A 15,288-nucleotide genomic window follows, 5' to 3' on the forward strand; every position below is an offset into this window, starting at 1 on the left:
TACTCAATTGATATTCCAGTTGCAGACTAATTGGCCGGGACGTAATGTTACCGAGGGTGAAGAGAATTTTAGAGGAAAAAATGTTTACCTATGTAATTAATTGTCTGTAATTTTGACGTGCAGGTGTGCGTGTACACACATTTTGATATCAAAGACGTATAAAGTGCGCGGTCAGCGTTATATTGAATTAAAATTATGTTTTATGTCTTTTTCGTATTAATGACATTTTTCTACTGCCAAATATTACGATATTGACATATTATCTCGGATCAGAATTATTTGTTTACATTTTTTACAGTACATTGATTATTACTTCCCATCGGGTGGTACGCCATTTGCCCTTTTTTGTTTAACTTACATCACAATTACATAACAATTAAATTGGAATACGAATATATTTATATACTCATTAAATTGTAGGTAGGATACAGGTCATTAAGATGTATGAGTTTTATTTATTTATAACGAGTAAAAAATAAGCGAACATTATTAAAGGCATAAGACATGAGTATTCAAAAGGTTGTAAGTAAAACTTAATTTCCTATAAAAAACTGCATAAAGTTATGTAACTGTATTTTTTATTCATAGATTAGACTCTATAATCATGACCATGTATTAAAGATATTAGTTACCATGGAAACAGCAGAGCGGAAAATGTAAACATGATCCTATTTTTTTATTCAATGATATAGATAGGCTGTAGAGCAAATGGACCACCAGATGGTAAGTGGTCACCATCGCCCACGGACAATGGCGCTGTATGAAATATTAAGGATTCCTTACATCGCCAATGTGCCACCAACCTTGGAAACTAAGATGTTATGTCCCTTGTGCCTGTAGATACACTGGTTACTCACCCTTCCAACCGAAACACAACATTACTGAATACTGCTATTTGGCGGTAGAATATCTGATGAGTGGGTGGTACCTACCCAGATGAGCTTGCACTAAGCCCTACCACCAAGTAAGTATCTTTGTTAGTTGTATCCTTTAGAACATAAAATCGAAGAAATATATAAATTTAAATCCCATAATTGTCAACGAATCGGCAATATATATAGTAACTATTATAACTATAGACTAGATGTTGGTGAAGTAAAAACTTAATAAAGTGTATGTAACACTAAAGGCACAGACAGCATGTCTGTGGAGAGACAAATAAAACAATAAAAAATAAATAAAAGAAACAAGTTAAAAGTACAGCCTTTAATTTTCCCACTAAGGCTAAGACTTTGAGGAGAAGATTTGGAGCTGACTACAAACTTTGATAATAAATAGTTAATTTTTTTAATTCAAAAATTGTTTCTAATTAGAAAAAAATATATAAAACCAATTTACAATGTAACTCTTGGTATTTGAATTTTTTCTATTGAATAGTATATTTGAAATGATTAACATTTTATACGAACCCTCTGAATTCTTTTTTTGTCATCGCACAGCATATTTAATGTGAATGTTTAGCGATTCAATTGATATTCCGACGGCGGACTAATCGACCGGAAAATACGTTTTTCATAACAAATTGCGAACTTTTTTTTAAAGGGAGCGTTTACGTTATATGATTTTCGCACCGTTACAGCACTCGTTTTTAAATGTAAAGTTGTAATTTTTATATAACATACAATTAAAAAAATGCGTTATTTCCAAAATATTCATAACACATAAATAAAGTATTGATAAATATTTTGATATTAAGCGATATAATTTCTCAAGTTATATTTTATCTTTATAGTAACATCTAAAAGAAAAATATTTTATTGTTACAAGTAATTAGGTGAAAACAGTGCTAAATATATATAGGTACATAAGTATATACATATATATAATAACATCAAAATAGAAATATAGGAAAACTAATAATACTAAGGTAAAAACTTATTATATGTAATAATATGTTCTATAAATGCTATAAATAAAACATACATCCAATTTTATACAAATATTTGATATCGATATTTTTTTAGATACTGCATAAACAATTTAAGACACGCCGTAACCCTAATTCATTCATCCCCGAGGATTACCGGTTCCCGAGGAGACGTCACGTCACAAGACCACGTCCGACCATCATTGTCGGATAAGTTGGCAAAATTGGTAAAAATACGCCAAGTATATTTGTCGGGACCTAATTTTTGAGATCTCACGTCGCTCTGCCAGTCAAATTTGGTGGTAGGGTTACAACAAGACTAAGTAAGAAGTCCTTTTATTTTTATTTTAATGAACTGTATTGTATACAGAAGTTTTTTTTTTAATTAAACATATCATTATAATTAAATCATTGTAATTAATCGATAAGTCTTTATTAAAATATAAAACTTTTAATTTTAAAATTAGTTTGCAAAATCGAGGTCTATATTTTAAATTAAAATATGTTTCGATCAAAATAAATCCAGTTGTCTGAACATTATATTATTATTTCGATAGTTAAATTGTTTAAAAATATATCACAATTCAAAATTGAGTACATGATAAATTAATTCGAACGTAAATTGACAAACAAATGATCTTCATGTAAGAAACCATTGAACAGTGAGCCGGTATACAAAAGTCGGTGTAATAGAGCGATGTTTCAACCCTGACTGCTCAGACAGACAGACATCTTCCTTCGACTGACAGCCGGCGACATATTTTATTCACGGCGCACCGCTCGTAATTCCGTCGATGCAGATAAATTGTTTTACCGCGGTACTGCGGGAGCAGGCCACGTCCCACGGCTTTGGCGTTTGCATGATGAGCTCGTTTTTTATGCTCGAATAAAATTGTGTTAGCCACCGCCAGCGAAGCGACGTGTGAACACCGCCCGTGGATTCACAAGAAATTGTTTTCGGTAAGCCTGCTTTGATATTTATGAAAGTTGGCATGTCGAGGCATCCGTTTGAGTGAAAGGTACGCGGTGGATTTTTGGAATCCCCTGGACGGGCTATTCGACTTATTACTCTCTTTTATGTTCTAGAGAATTTCGTATACTGCGAATGAAATTCTAAAGTAGGGCACCTGATCTTATACGTTTCTAAATTCTGATCGATTCTTTTAATATCTCCGTATGTGGCATGTCTGCACATTAACGTTGACACTGTTGCTTCACGTTCGCCGCGGGACCGCCGTAGCCTGCGCTATCAATATTAAATCTGCCGACAGATAAACATCTGAGATACACTCGGAGGCAAACGTAGAGGTTTGATCATGACTGATTTAATTAACGACTCACGAGATACGATATTTGCTCGCTTCTAGTGAGCGCTTTACTAATTTAAGGTAATTGCGAATACTTAACTAAGTAATAAACAGAAAATGTAGTTTAATTTTACACCGAATTTAAGCTCGTAAGTATTCAGTAAAAAGGAATTCAATGTTGACCTCAGCCCGCACGGTTTCATAGAGGATTATTATGTTTATACTGAAAATAATGCGCGCTTGTGGCGTTCGACGCAAATATTTGAAGACGCAGTCAAAGGGTGGCTTTTTGCGAAGGCCCTTTGAGCCGTCCGCGGTCTGCGGTCAGATAAACCGATTAGCCGCTTTACTTGGAGACTTCCCGTCGAAACTTGTGTCGACTGAAAGAAATATTAACTATTATCAAAACAGAACTTTATTTTAATTTCATTCTCACGTTTAATAATATTAATCATTCTTATTTTACTCCAATTTAATTAATATTGTTTGTAAAAACATAAACAAGTAAATTACGCTGTCTTCATTTTGGAACATATCATTATCGACGATAATGTAATCGTAAAAAGGCATATTTTATCACACCAACTTGTAGTTGAAACGGCTTTTTCATTTTGTATTAGATTCATTTAAAAAATAAGGCAAGTTTAATAATAAGAGAAGATATTTTTCTATAATATAAGCCCTGATCACCCCTTTCTATCATCTTGGAATTGAAAGTAAACGAAAATTGAAGGAAAATGCAGCTATTAGTTATTAAATCAACGTGTAATAATAAGCTTTGTTTCATAATTTTTAATGAAATATTCAATCTATGAAGGCACATAAGGTTTTTTGATTTAATTTTATTGTATCTTGTATTGTGATTAAGAACAATTGCATATAACTCCATTGAATTATCTTATTAACTAACTAAAAAACGAACTAGCAAAATAACATACATATATAAAAAATTTAATGTAGCAAATGAAATAGCTATGACTATGTACAGCATATAAAAATAAGCATTTTTATATGCTAGGAGGGTACAGCAGTTAAAATAGTGTTTCAAATAAAAATGGTAATCACTCAAACCTTCCTCTTCCTTTACATGACGAATGCAACAGTAAGAGCCTATGTTCCTGTAGAATTAAAACTCTAGAAGTGTCAAATTAAATATGTACAAAGATTTAGTTTTTACTTGTTTTAAGTAAAGATGAATTGTTTGTTTTATAATAAGTAACATCCCTAGGGCCAATTCCTGTTCACGATTTAGCATTTTTTATTTGATTGAATCTTAACATTTTATTTATAATTATCATAATAATAATGTTTTTATTGGTTTACAATACGTTACATATTGTATCTACGCCTTAACTAGGGGTTCCCTATCTTAAGGGCCAATGACTTCGCAATCGATGCTTATATTTGTAAGGTTGATTCTTATGTGTAATTTTTTTGTTTAGTTACGATAAAAAGTAAAAACGGGTTGACTGTTCGACTGCGACTTGGTGAGCACACAGTTAAGACATTTATTAAGCGCAAGGGTCTTACCGCATCTTAAAAAAACTTCTAGCACGTGTTAAATTTAAAATTTATAAAGACTTGCAAAAGTCCAGAATTTATCCCGTCATATTAAGTATATTCAAATTATTTTTTATTAATATACTAGAAGTAGTTATTTATACATTATTCTTATCGTTATTATACCTACAGTAAAACGTTAAAAAAAAAATATACAAAAATGGTAACTTTTGTGTAGTGTATTTAAGTCTTCTTATTAAGTTATTTTGTAAACATAAAAAATATTTAATTGTTTTATATGGTCACTTCCAGAAAATAAATTCGTCGTTCTGTTGACTTATTCAAGAACCCTTGCAAAGGCTTCGCGGCACTCCACCTGCGGTTAGGTGTAACTTAACGAACCCTCTCTGAATCTTTAATATAGTTTCGTTTAATGCCGGCTAGTTGCAAACTTTGCGAATGGCCCACGTTTATTTTGAAAGCTATCCGTTGTAAAGTAAATTTGAAGGTATGTTTGATCCCTAGTCTTACTTACAAATTATATACCGACCTCGTAATTAATGTACGCTTGTTTGCCTCAACCGAATTTGTTTTTCAATTTTCCTTTTATCACATACTTTTAAAGGCTTAGAAGTACTTAAATTAAAAATAAAGCAAAATAAAAATTTTGTTTCCCATTAAAGAGACCGTTTTAAAATTTAATACAAATTATTTTCGTTGCTTTCATAGAAAATCAGGAACCGAATTAATTCCATTACTAATACAAACAACCACCTTCAGGACAGGTACCCCGTTCAAAGGAAACACTCGGTTCCCTACTTCGCAAATTAGATTTCGCATAAAGCCTATTTTAATTTGCGCCGTCGCTAAACATTGCGAGCTCTTTAATGTTTAAGCGGGCGCACAAACTTTCGCTATTGACTCTGTTCGGGCCGCGGCAACGGCCGGTTGACATTCGCGTACAAAGCAAATATGTTCTTGGTAGCACGACCCCGACCGGGCGCGATAATAAGCTTACCGGCGGAGGGCGCCGCCCCGCGTCTCCGCCCAGCCATTGCCGTATTATTAAATTCTTTTGTTGGTCCGGTTCAACGGAATTTTCAGCTATTTACGTAAGGTCCGAATACTGAAATCCCAAACATGTCCATCTTTTGTAACGTCTTGGACGTATAAAAATATATTTACAAAGTCTGAAATGCTCGGATTTTCTTACAATAAACACGGGGTACGCACGAGTAACATTCAAAGAGGTATTTGAACAATTTTATACGAGAAGTTGTATAGCGCAGGTGCTCTAAGCTGCGCACCGTTTACACCGTGTATAATTGCTCAAGTGAAGGCAATTATAAAATAAAGTGCATAAATTTAAACGTGGAAATCCAAGCGTTCACCCTTTATGAATTTAGACTTCTAAGCCGGCGAACGCTTCATTTTGAGAACACACTCCGTATAACAATAAAACTAATTAATTCGCTCGAGCGGTCGCGTTTTATAAATGTTTCACGTATTAATAAAATTAACAAAGCGATGGTGGTACGCGAGTGAGCTATTTTCCGACAAAGCGTCGGAGCGGAACACAATGGAATCTAAAATAAATACGAGGTCTTTAGCAAACAGAACGTACAAAGCGTCCACCTGGCGAGTGGGAGAGTGCACTGAGGCCGAGGCACTGGTCTCTGGACTATTGAAAATGAAGTGGCTACGACGGACTTCAATTAATGCCCGCGAGGCGTCTGCCGGAAGCGGCACTGTTACACTGGAGTTCCTAAGATATCTCTAAATGTACTGAAAGTTACTGTTCATAAGTACAAATTATTTAGTATTCTTTCCCCCAAATGTAAATAAATCAACAATAGTACTATAAAATTACGTTGGAGTCAAATTATAAAGAATGACGTCACACACGTTTCATCAGATATCAAATTATCGTTATTTTATTCACCCCCGTAACGAATCCTCAAATCCAACTAATTCCTCGTAACCTTTTACAAAAGTGAGTTTTTCCTAGTCCACAAAACAGTGCTCGACCCCATATTGGCAGATCTCTATCTCGTCTAGTTAAGTGTCGGCCAACCGCTGCTTATCGCAAATTACACCGTTTTACTAGATCCTCTCAAAAATTGCGAATGGCAAAACCTTTCCACATGGCTATTCCGTTACTCCTACTAAAGATATTTTTTTTAATGATTTTATAAACGTTAAGTGGAATTAAAGACGTATCTAAATGAGTAAAAAAGTATTAAAACACATTTGATAGGGGTTAATGTTAAAGTAAAAGGAAATCAAATTTTTGGCGCATCATATAATGTAAAATTAAAATAAGTATAAATTTAGTCAATAACTACACAAATGTCAACAGACCTGATTTCATAACTGAATAAAGTGTTCAACATAAATTTATAAACATTTTGTCTCGCAATATCTAATATATTTTATATATACATATATAAATCGAATATTGATTTAATATTTAATTTAATTTTTAGTTATAATAAATACACTTTGAAACTGAATAGTCGGGCGTTTAAGAGTCTCGATCGAAATGTAAATAATGTCTCTTAGTAGGGGTTAGAGCTTAGCAATCGCCAGTTAAATCCCGGCGGTGGATTTTATTGCCATTCGTATTGTCGGCCAGAGATTTACTTTGACATGTCGGAAATTCGTTTGTTGTCTCTTCATCGATTTTTTTTTCGCTTTTACCATTCGACTTTGTCGCAAAAGGATTAATTTGTTGGAATCCATTTTCGTAAAAACATAAAAATGAATTCGTGGATATTTTTTTATTGCAGCTTTCAATTGCATACTCATGAATTAAAAAATATCATTAGATTACAATGAATGTATTAAAATTACAGATTGAAAACGCATTTTTCAAAGATAGTAAAACATTTCATCAGAAAGTTACATTTGTAATTTGGACAAGCTGCGTTTTTTAATTTAAATTCTCTTAAAACAACACTGGTTCGCGAAACATTAACATGCAAAGAATGTAGACACGTGTATCGGTTGATATACACCGGTTAGCACATTAACGGTGTTTCCTCGGGAAGCCTTTGTCTGCACTCGAATTACGGGGAAAGGCGAAAATTTAAATACCCGCCGGGACTGTTTTACATGTGAGAGATGCACTTTGCATGTAATGTACCGATTAAATGAGGCGACACGGTGCTTCGATCACGGAGCTCTAAGAAAAATTGTGATATGTATTTTTTATAAAGATTTCTTAAAAAAATGTTTCCAAATCAAATTAATGTAATCATTTTATTGTATTAAATATTCATATAAAATATTATAAAAAATTAAATAATAAATATTAAATAATATTTAATATAAAATATTAAATAAATAATATTTATACCAAAAGTTTTATCGATAAAAAAAATCCAGAAACCAAATTTTTTTACAATTTATTTCAATTTACATACAGTTTACTAAATTATATTATCCTAGTATACATTTATCTTGATTCAAACTTGCAGAGCGCTAGGATGATAATTTAAACACTTCCTTCGCCACCACACAATACGAACAGATTAAACTAATGCCTACATTGAATAAACCCTTACAAACATTAAAGAAAATCAGAATGAATGTAGAATTATTAACAGCCCTATATTAATATGTAAATATCATTAATATGGCAATACATTGTAAAATTTAAAACGTAAAACATAGACGCAGTGTTTTTAAAAGAAATATACTCAGTAAAGTGAAAATAAATGTGCTAAAGACAAAAGTAACAGATCTCTTCTGGCTAAAGGCCTATGCGAGTTTCTTGCTGTTTCTTCTGCTTTCCGAAATGGTGGTAGAGTTCAAATATTAACGATTCATAAATGCTTTATTGTATAATTTACTTGAATAATATACATTTGATATTGATTTTATCGGTTTATTAAAACGTTTAACACATTTAATGTTAAATTATTATCTCCTCCATTACTTCCCTTCTCTCGATTGCATTTCCGTATTCGTTTGAAGGCGACACTCGCACAAAGTCACATAGTGCAAGAGAACTCTATTAAAACACCTCATTCGAGGCGGCCGCGTCGCATCACGAGTCGATTAGGCGAGCTAATGTTTTCGGTAAATGAGCCTTTGTTGTTTTAAGTGCACGTTTGAAAGAAAAATATTTAACGTGTAGAATATTCATCTACTTTTTATTTATTTACTTTACTTTATGATATCGTGATGGACTATCTGATAGTTAGTGGTCACTATCGCCCATAAACGTTAGCGCTATAAGAAATTTTAACCATTCCTTAAACCGTCAATACGCTACCTTGGGAAATAAGATATTATGTTCATCGTGCTGCTACGTGTAGATACACTGGCTTACTCACCATTTCGATCGAAACTCAATTATACTAAGTATTCATGTGTGGCGGTAGAATATCTAATGAGTGGGTGGTACCCAGACGACCTTGCACAAAGCTTCACCACCAAGCGTATAGTATTATCTTAATTTTTTAAATATAAATATAATTATAAATTTAAATATAAACGATTTTTTGAAATGTTTCTTGAGTATAATAGGGATAACATTTGAAGTTGCAACGTTTTTATGGGTTATGTGTGTGTAAAAAGTTTCTGGCGCAAAATAGTTTACTATTTGTGACGAAGTACGTTCTTTAATTACGCTACGCAATATGACGTACTGTTTGTATTCGTTGTATGATCAATTTTAATCCATATAGGTATGTGTATAAGTGTTTATATTTTCTTTTTTTCTTCTTCAAATGACTCTTACTTCTCTAAAATTAACATTTCAATCGCAATATTATTAACAAACCGTATTAAAGTTCAATAAGAAATCACGTTAATTAATATAAAAAAATATATATTGCATTTATACTCTCTAAATATGTTCTAAATATGTTTTTCCTATTCAAATGTTTTTTAGATATAATGTAAGACATTAAGCTTGTCGTTTCGGTCACAATTTTTCCAAGGGGCGTAAACGCGCTCTGACCAATGACCGTCTTGGAGGGAGGGCTGATACGGTGATAACGACTTGAGAAATCAGATCGAGCGGCCTAATAGCTAACAATGCGTATTACTAATTTTATTGCTATTATACGTTTCGTACGTCGTAGTTTCATCAGCCTCTTGTATCATGTTTAATCTTAACAACGAATTTACTACAGGACGAATGACGAATTTTACTTAAAGTTGCTACAAAATAAAAGAAAATTTACGCAAACTATGTGCTTTAGTTGCTATTATTATTCACGCAATGGAGTATTCGTCTAATCTGATAACAAAATGTAAGAGTTTTACAATTTGTTTAATGAACTAAATATTTGTTATTGAAAGCAATTTCATTTGAAAAAAGTTGTATATTCATATTATACATTCGCTTTTCTTAATTAATGACGATTGGAAATAAGTAATTTTAATTATAGCAAATTATTTTGAAAATTTACATCCTAATTTTATTATTGCGGAATCGACAATCTCTCAGTTAGGAACGAGCGAACTTGACGTATAAACCCAGGACATAAAACGCAAAATTTCCCATCGGTAAGAAACGTTTAAGTGTCGTTATTTGAAACACCTCCGAGTCTCAATGGTGTAATTAATTTTCAAGTTGGCTCATTAATTAATTGGGCGTCTACCGCGGAGGGCCGCGTGCTTTTTATGAGGACAATAAAGTGACTCGCATAACAGTCGCCACGGGTGGCGTCTTTATATTTGTAAAGGCCATTGCATCATCACTACAACATTTCTTGGTCTGTATAATGATGCTATTAAAACATTATGACTTTTTGGAGACTTAATATGACGCGCGTGTCCGGTTTACAGAAGTAAGGTTCACTTTGGTAATGTTATAATATTGAGTAATAAATACACGATCCCACAATACACTTTGTAATCTGTTATTGTGTCATTAATTTTATAATATCATTGTACTATGAAATATGATATATTTAATTTAAACAAAATAGTACATACTTAGATTAATCGAATTAATATCTCAATACAAACTAATTTACGGACTATTATGCTACTGATTGAATCAAATAATAAGTAAACTCATATATATTGTAATATAGACTTTTTTTATTATTTAAATAAGACGTTATTACATTACTGTGTTATTATTTGTTTTGTGTATGTTTTATTATACAAAAAATAATACTAGCGAAGTATGTTTTCTTGAAAATTCTAATATTTCTTTACTAAGCGTAATACTTGTGTTAAGAATAAGGAAAAAAAGCCCAAACTGTCCTCACCGAACATGGAACTTTAAAATCTTTTAGCGGCTCCGTGCTCTGCTGTTGAGCTATTGAGGCCTAAAATTATAATAATATTAATGTTAGTAAAGTCTTATTTATTTCGCCACTTCAAGTCCTCCAAAAGCCTTAAAACTCCTTCGACTTAGGTAATTTTACGCGCAACTGCAGGAAGGCTTACTTTTATTTCGCCTGAAAACAATTAAACAATCCTTAGACTAACTGAGTTTACGATCGAGCCTCCTTCGAGCGGTTTTTCGACGTCGCAATTGGTTTTACGATTGCTTATGTTAGAAATTCTGAATTTAACTGCCTTATAATAAACTTATTTAGTCTGGTTTACGTAAGATCATTTAAATTAATAGTAATGTACGAAATTATGTATGTATAACATAACAAGGAAGAAATTTGTTATTTATTCAGTCCATACTTTAAACTACTTACCTATTTGACGCTTAGAGGCAAGTCATTTTCATCTTGCGGGATCAATTTTGTATTTAACTCTTAATACGACTATAATGAAACATAATCATGTTTTCTGTGTTGCATTACGCGTTGAAGAAAGTTTTGAAATCGACATCATACATATTTGTTTTTTAGTAATGTGAGATGAAAGAGACATTCACTAAGATATGTAAACTTGTAAAACAAATTTTAACTTTTACTTTTCAATTATTAAATTCTCCAGATATTAAATTTCTTGAAAAAGAAAAATCTTTGTATTAGGAATATTTTAAAATAAACTTAATTAATATTCTAAATATGAATAGGCAAAGACAGAACAGTTCAGTATCCTTTTTCTCCTTTGTCAACCGATTTTTTTTTTGTTCCTATATAGACGAAAGTAGCTATATAATGTTACCAGTAAAAAAAAAGTGAAAAATCGTTTTACTTTACAAATAATGATTTCGGAACACTGGATCATAAATAAATAATTTATACTCAAATTTTAGTGTGACGTCTTATTAATCAATGTTTATGTCATATAAAAGTAAATAGTACTCTTATAATTTACAGCTTTTTAAATTACATCAATTAATAGACCAACAAAATCTTTCATCCGAATAAATGCAACTAATTTAACATTCGGTACGCCGGAGATCTTAAGACAAGTCGTTAAACGCATTGTGGGACTTTTAATAGCCGAGCAAGCAAATGTAAATCACGAGCACGCGCCGACTTGACAACTCTAACGCCTGTATTTACGTTATTCTACACGCCTTCGCCATTTTATAACTTACGAAAGTCAAAAGCGACGAAATTGTCGCACGTGTACTGAATATTATGCACTAGAATGTCTTTTATGGTTTCCAGCCATGATAAATGCTATTATTTTTCATTATATAAACTAATATTTAAAAAAAATGTAGGAACTATAATTTATGAATGATTACATAAAATAAAATTATTAATGAAAAATGTATTGTGTATATGGCTATTAAAGTGTACAAGAATTAATTATACTCTATAAATGTTTGTTCGCTATGGTTACTAATCTCTACTACTGTAAGTGTCACAAAAAGTATAGCTTACGGTACATTTTTTTTTTAATTTACAACGGTAGAAAGTTACTTCTTTACTGTCTTGCCATATCATCTATATTGATACCTTACACTAAACAACTACTTGGTGGTTGGGCTTTGTGCAAGCCCGTCTGGTGTAAATACCATCCACTCATAAAATATTCTACCACCAAACAGCAATACTTAGTATTGTCGTGTTCCGGTTTGAAAGGTGGGTGTAACTACAGGCACAAGGGACACATCATTTTCGTTCTCAAGTTGGTGGCGCAAGGCAAGAAATGATTGTTATTTCTTGCAGATGACCCATTTACCTTCCTTAAATAAAAAACCAACACTCATTAAATAATAACTAGGAATAAATAAAAAAATGCAAAAACACTATCGCATAAACTTTATTTAACATATTATTTGAATAAAATACTACTTTAATAAACAACATTGAACAGCGAAATGTATAATTTAGAAAAAATATAGTCTTTGTAATATTTCATTTTCATGTCAACCGTGAAATCAGGTACTTGATTAACAAACATCAGGATTCCATATAAGTAATTTAACTATAAACAAGCAAGTTGTAGAGCACACACAACCGAGAGGAAGTCGTGAGCCCAGATATTGACAGAGCAATACTTCACATACCCTTGTAAATAGTCACATAATACCGAGCGGTTTTATTAAATAACAATAGTAAGATATGCAGTAAATTCTCTTCAGAATTATCGGCTGTCGTAACTATTAGCACAACGAACCACGAGCAATATTCGCGCTATATCTTACTCATTTGTACTTTATACGTGCGTAAGAGATAGCATTATTTTTTACTGTCAAATTAACTTAAAGATGGTATACGCATAATTCGGCACCAAATAACTTTTGTAAATTATACTGTATAAATAGTTTACTTTACTTGTAGGCATAAATTAACAATTCGAGTTTATTTTAATTACATTTAAATACCTACTGATTTTTATTAACATATGAATATAGACAAATCTTCAAATTTAAAAACATTATATAAAACAAGTTGAAGATTTAAGAAATACATTTCCCTTATACCTTTAAACGAAACCATTATCTTTATTGTGGTTTAGTTTAAACTATTGCGATATTTAGTAAAGGAACAATTCGTAAAGGTCCACAGCAGCAAACTTTTTAAGTTTTTGAGCTTATACCACAAAGCTACTCGATCTGTTCCCAGAATTATGTCTTTTTATTACTTAAATACAATATATTCTAACATATACAATACAATACAATACAATATATTCTACTGTATACAAGATATTCTACCACCAAAGAGCAATACTTAGTATTATTGTGTTCCGGTTTGAAGGAAGAGTTGGCAGGGTAAATGTAGGCACAAGGGACAAAACATCTTAGCTCCCAAGGTTGGTGGTTATTTGTTGTATTGTTAATAATTGTTACAGCGCCTTTGTCTTTGGGCGGTGTTGACCACTTACCATCAGATGGACCATATGCTCGTCCGCCAACCAATACCAAAAACAAAATTTTAAATGATCCTCTGAAGATCAAACAATTTATATTTTTTACTATTTCTTGATATGTTACCATAGTAAATTTCGCGATGTAGGTACCTAGAGTATTATACCTGTCGTATGTTAGTCGAACTGACTTCGAGTCACCAAGATAACCATTAGTGGTAAATTACAAAATTACCAGTAAAAAATTATACCAGTTCTTAAATGACAAAAAATGATATTATTCAAATCTAATTCGTATAATACATCATATACAAGGTTATTGGTAATTCGACGTATTCCCGTTAGGAGGTAATAGGGGTGACTATTTGCAATAATTTTAACCCCCATATGCATGATGCAAATGTGAACCATTTTCGAGTTATCGCGTTTTTTAGATTTTTTCAAAATAAGTCAAAAATGCAACTTCAAAAATGTATTTAAAAAAAAGTATCAATTAAAATCTATTTTTTTCTTCTGATTTATAAAAACGATTAAACACTGGATATTTTTCAATATTTAAACAATAATTATCGGTCCAAATTTAAAAATGCGCGACGGAAAACGATATTATTTCAATATTTTTTTTATTTTTTTCACTCAAATATGCCTGAAAAACAAAAATGATTCACTTTTGCATCATGCATATGGGGGTTAAAATTATTGCAAATAGTCAACCCTATTACCTCCTAACGGGAATACGTCGAATTACCAATAACCCTGTATATTCATTGATAAGTAAAATTTAATCATTTAGATGCATTATTTATTTTTTGAAGACGTCGACGTCATTGTTTATTTTGCAAACTTTAAATGTCAGGTTATACAGTGGTTTGAATTTTGATATCCATTGGTTGGACTTGTTTTTGGTCTTCCGTTGTGCATCTATTGCTTCGGAACCTCCTGTATTTCTTTATACCTAATCTTATGTCTGTGACATTATCTTTGCGTATTGTCTAACTTCAAACATAGTCAAATTTAGTCCCTGTAGTATATTTCGAAAAATGGAACTACAATCTTGTATACATGTCCTTACATTTGACTCAACAATTATAACACTATCATTGGTCCGCTATAAACATCAACAATTTTTTAATAATTTTTATAATACATTAATATATTCGATTAAAATATTCGTTGAAAATATGTTTTGTTTCTCTAAAAATAACTTATAAAATATAATTTAATATCTTAACAAGTGGAGTTATAACAGATTATATTTAAATCTACTTCTATAATTATTATAATACAAATATTCGACTGTAATGCAGTCTTAATATATTAACAATTTCAATCTTCAAGTCAATACGTAATTATGTTGCTTGTGTGCTATAAGGGCCGAAGTACATAATTGAGATGAATGTAAATTTTGTATATATG

The sequence above is a fragment of the Vanessa tameamea genome, chromosome 4 (assembly GCF_037043105.1).
Source record: "Vanessa tameamea isolate UH-Manoa-2023 chromosome 4, ilVanTame1 primary haplotype, whole genome shotgun sequence".
Classification (NCBI taxonomy): domain Eukaryota; kingdom Metazoa; phylum Arthropoda; class Insecta; order Lepidoptera; family Nymphalidae; genus Vanessa; species Vanessa tameamea.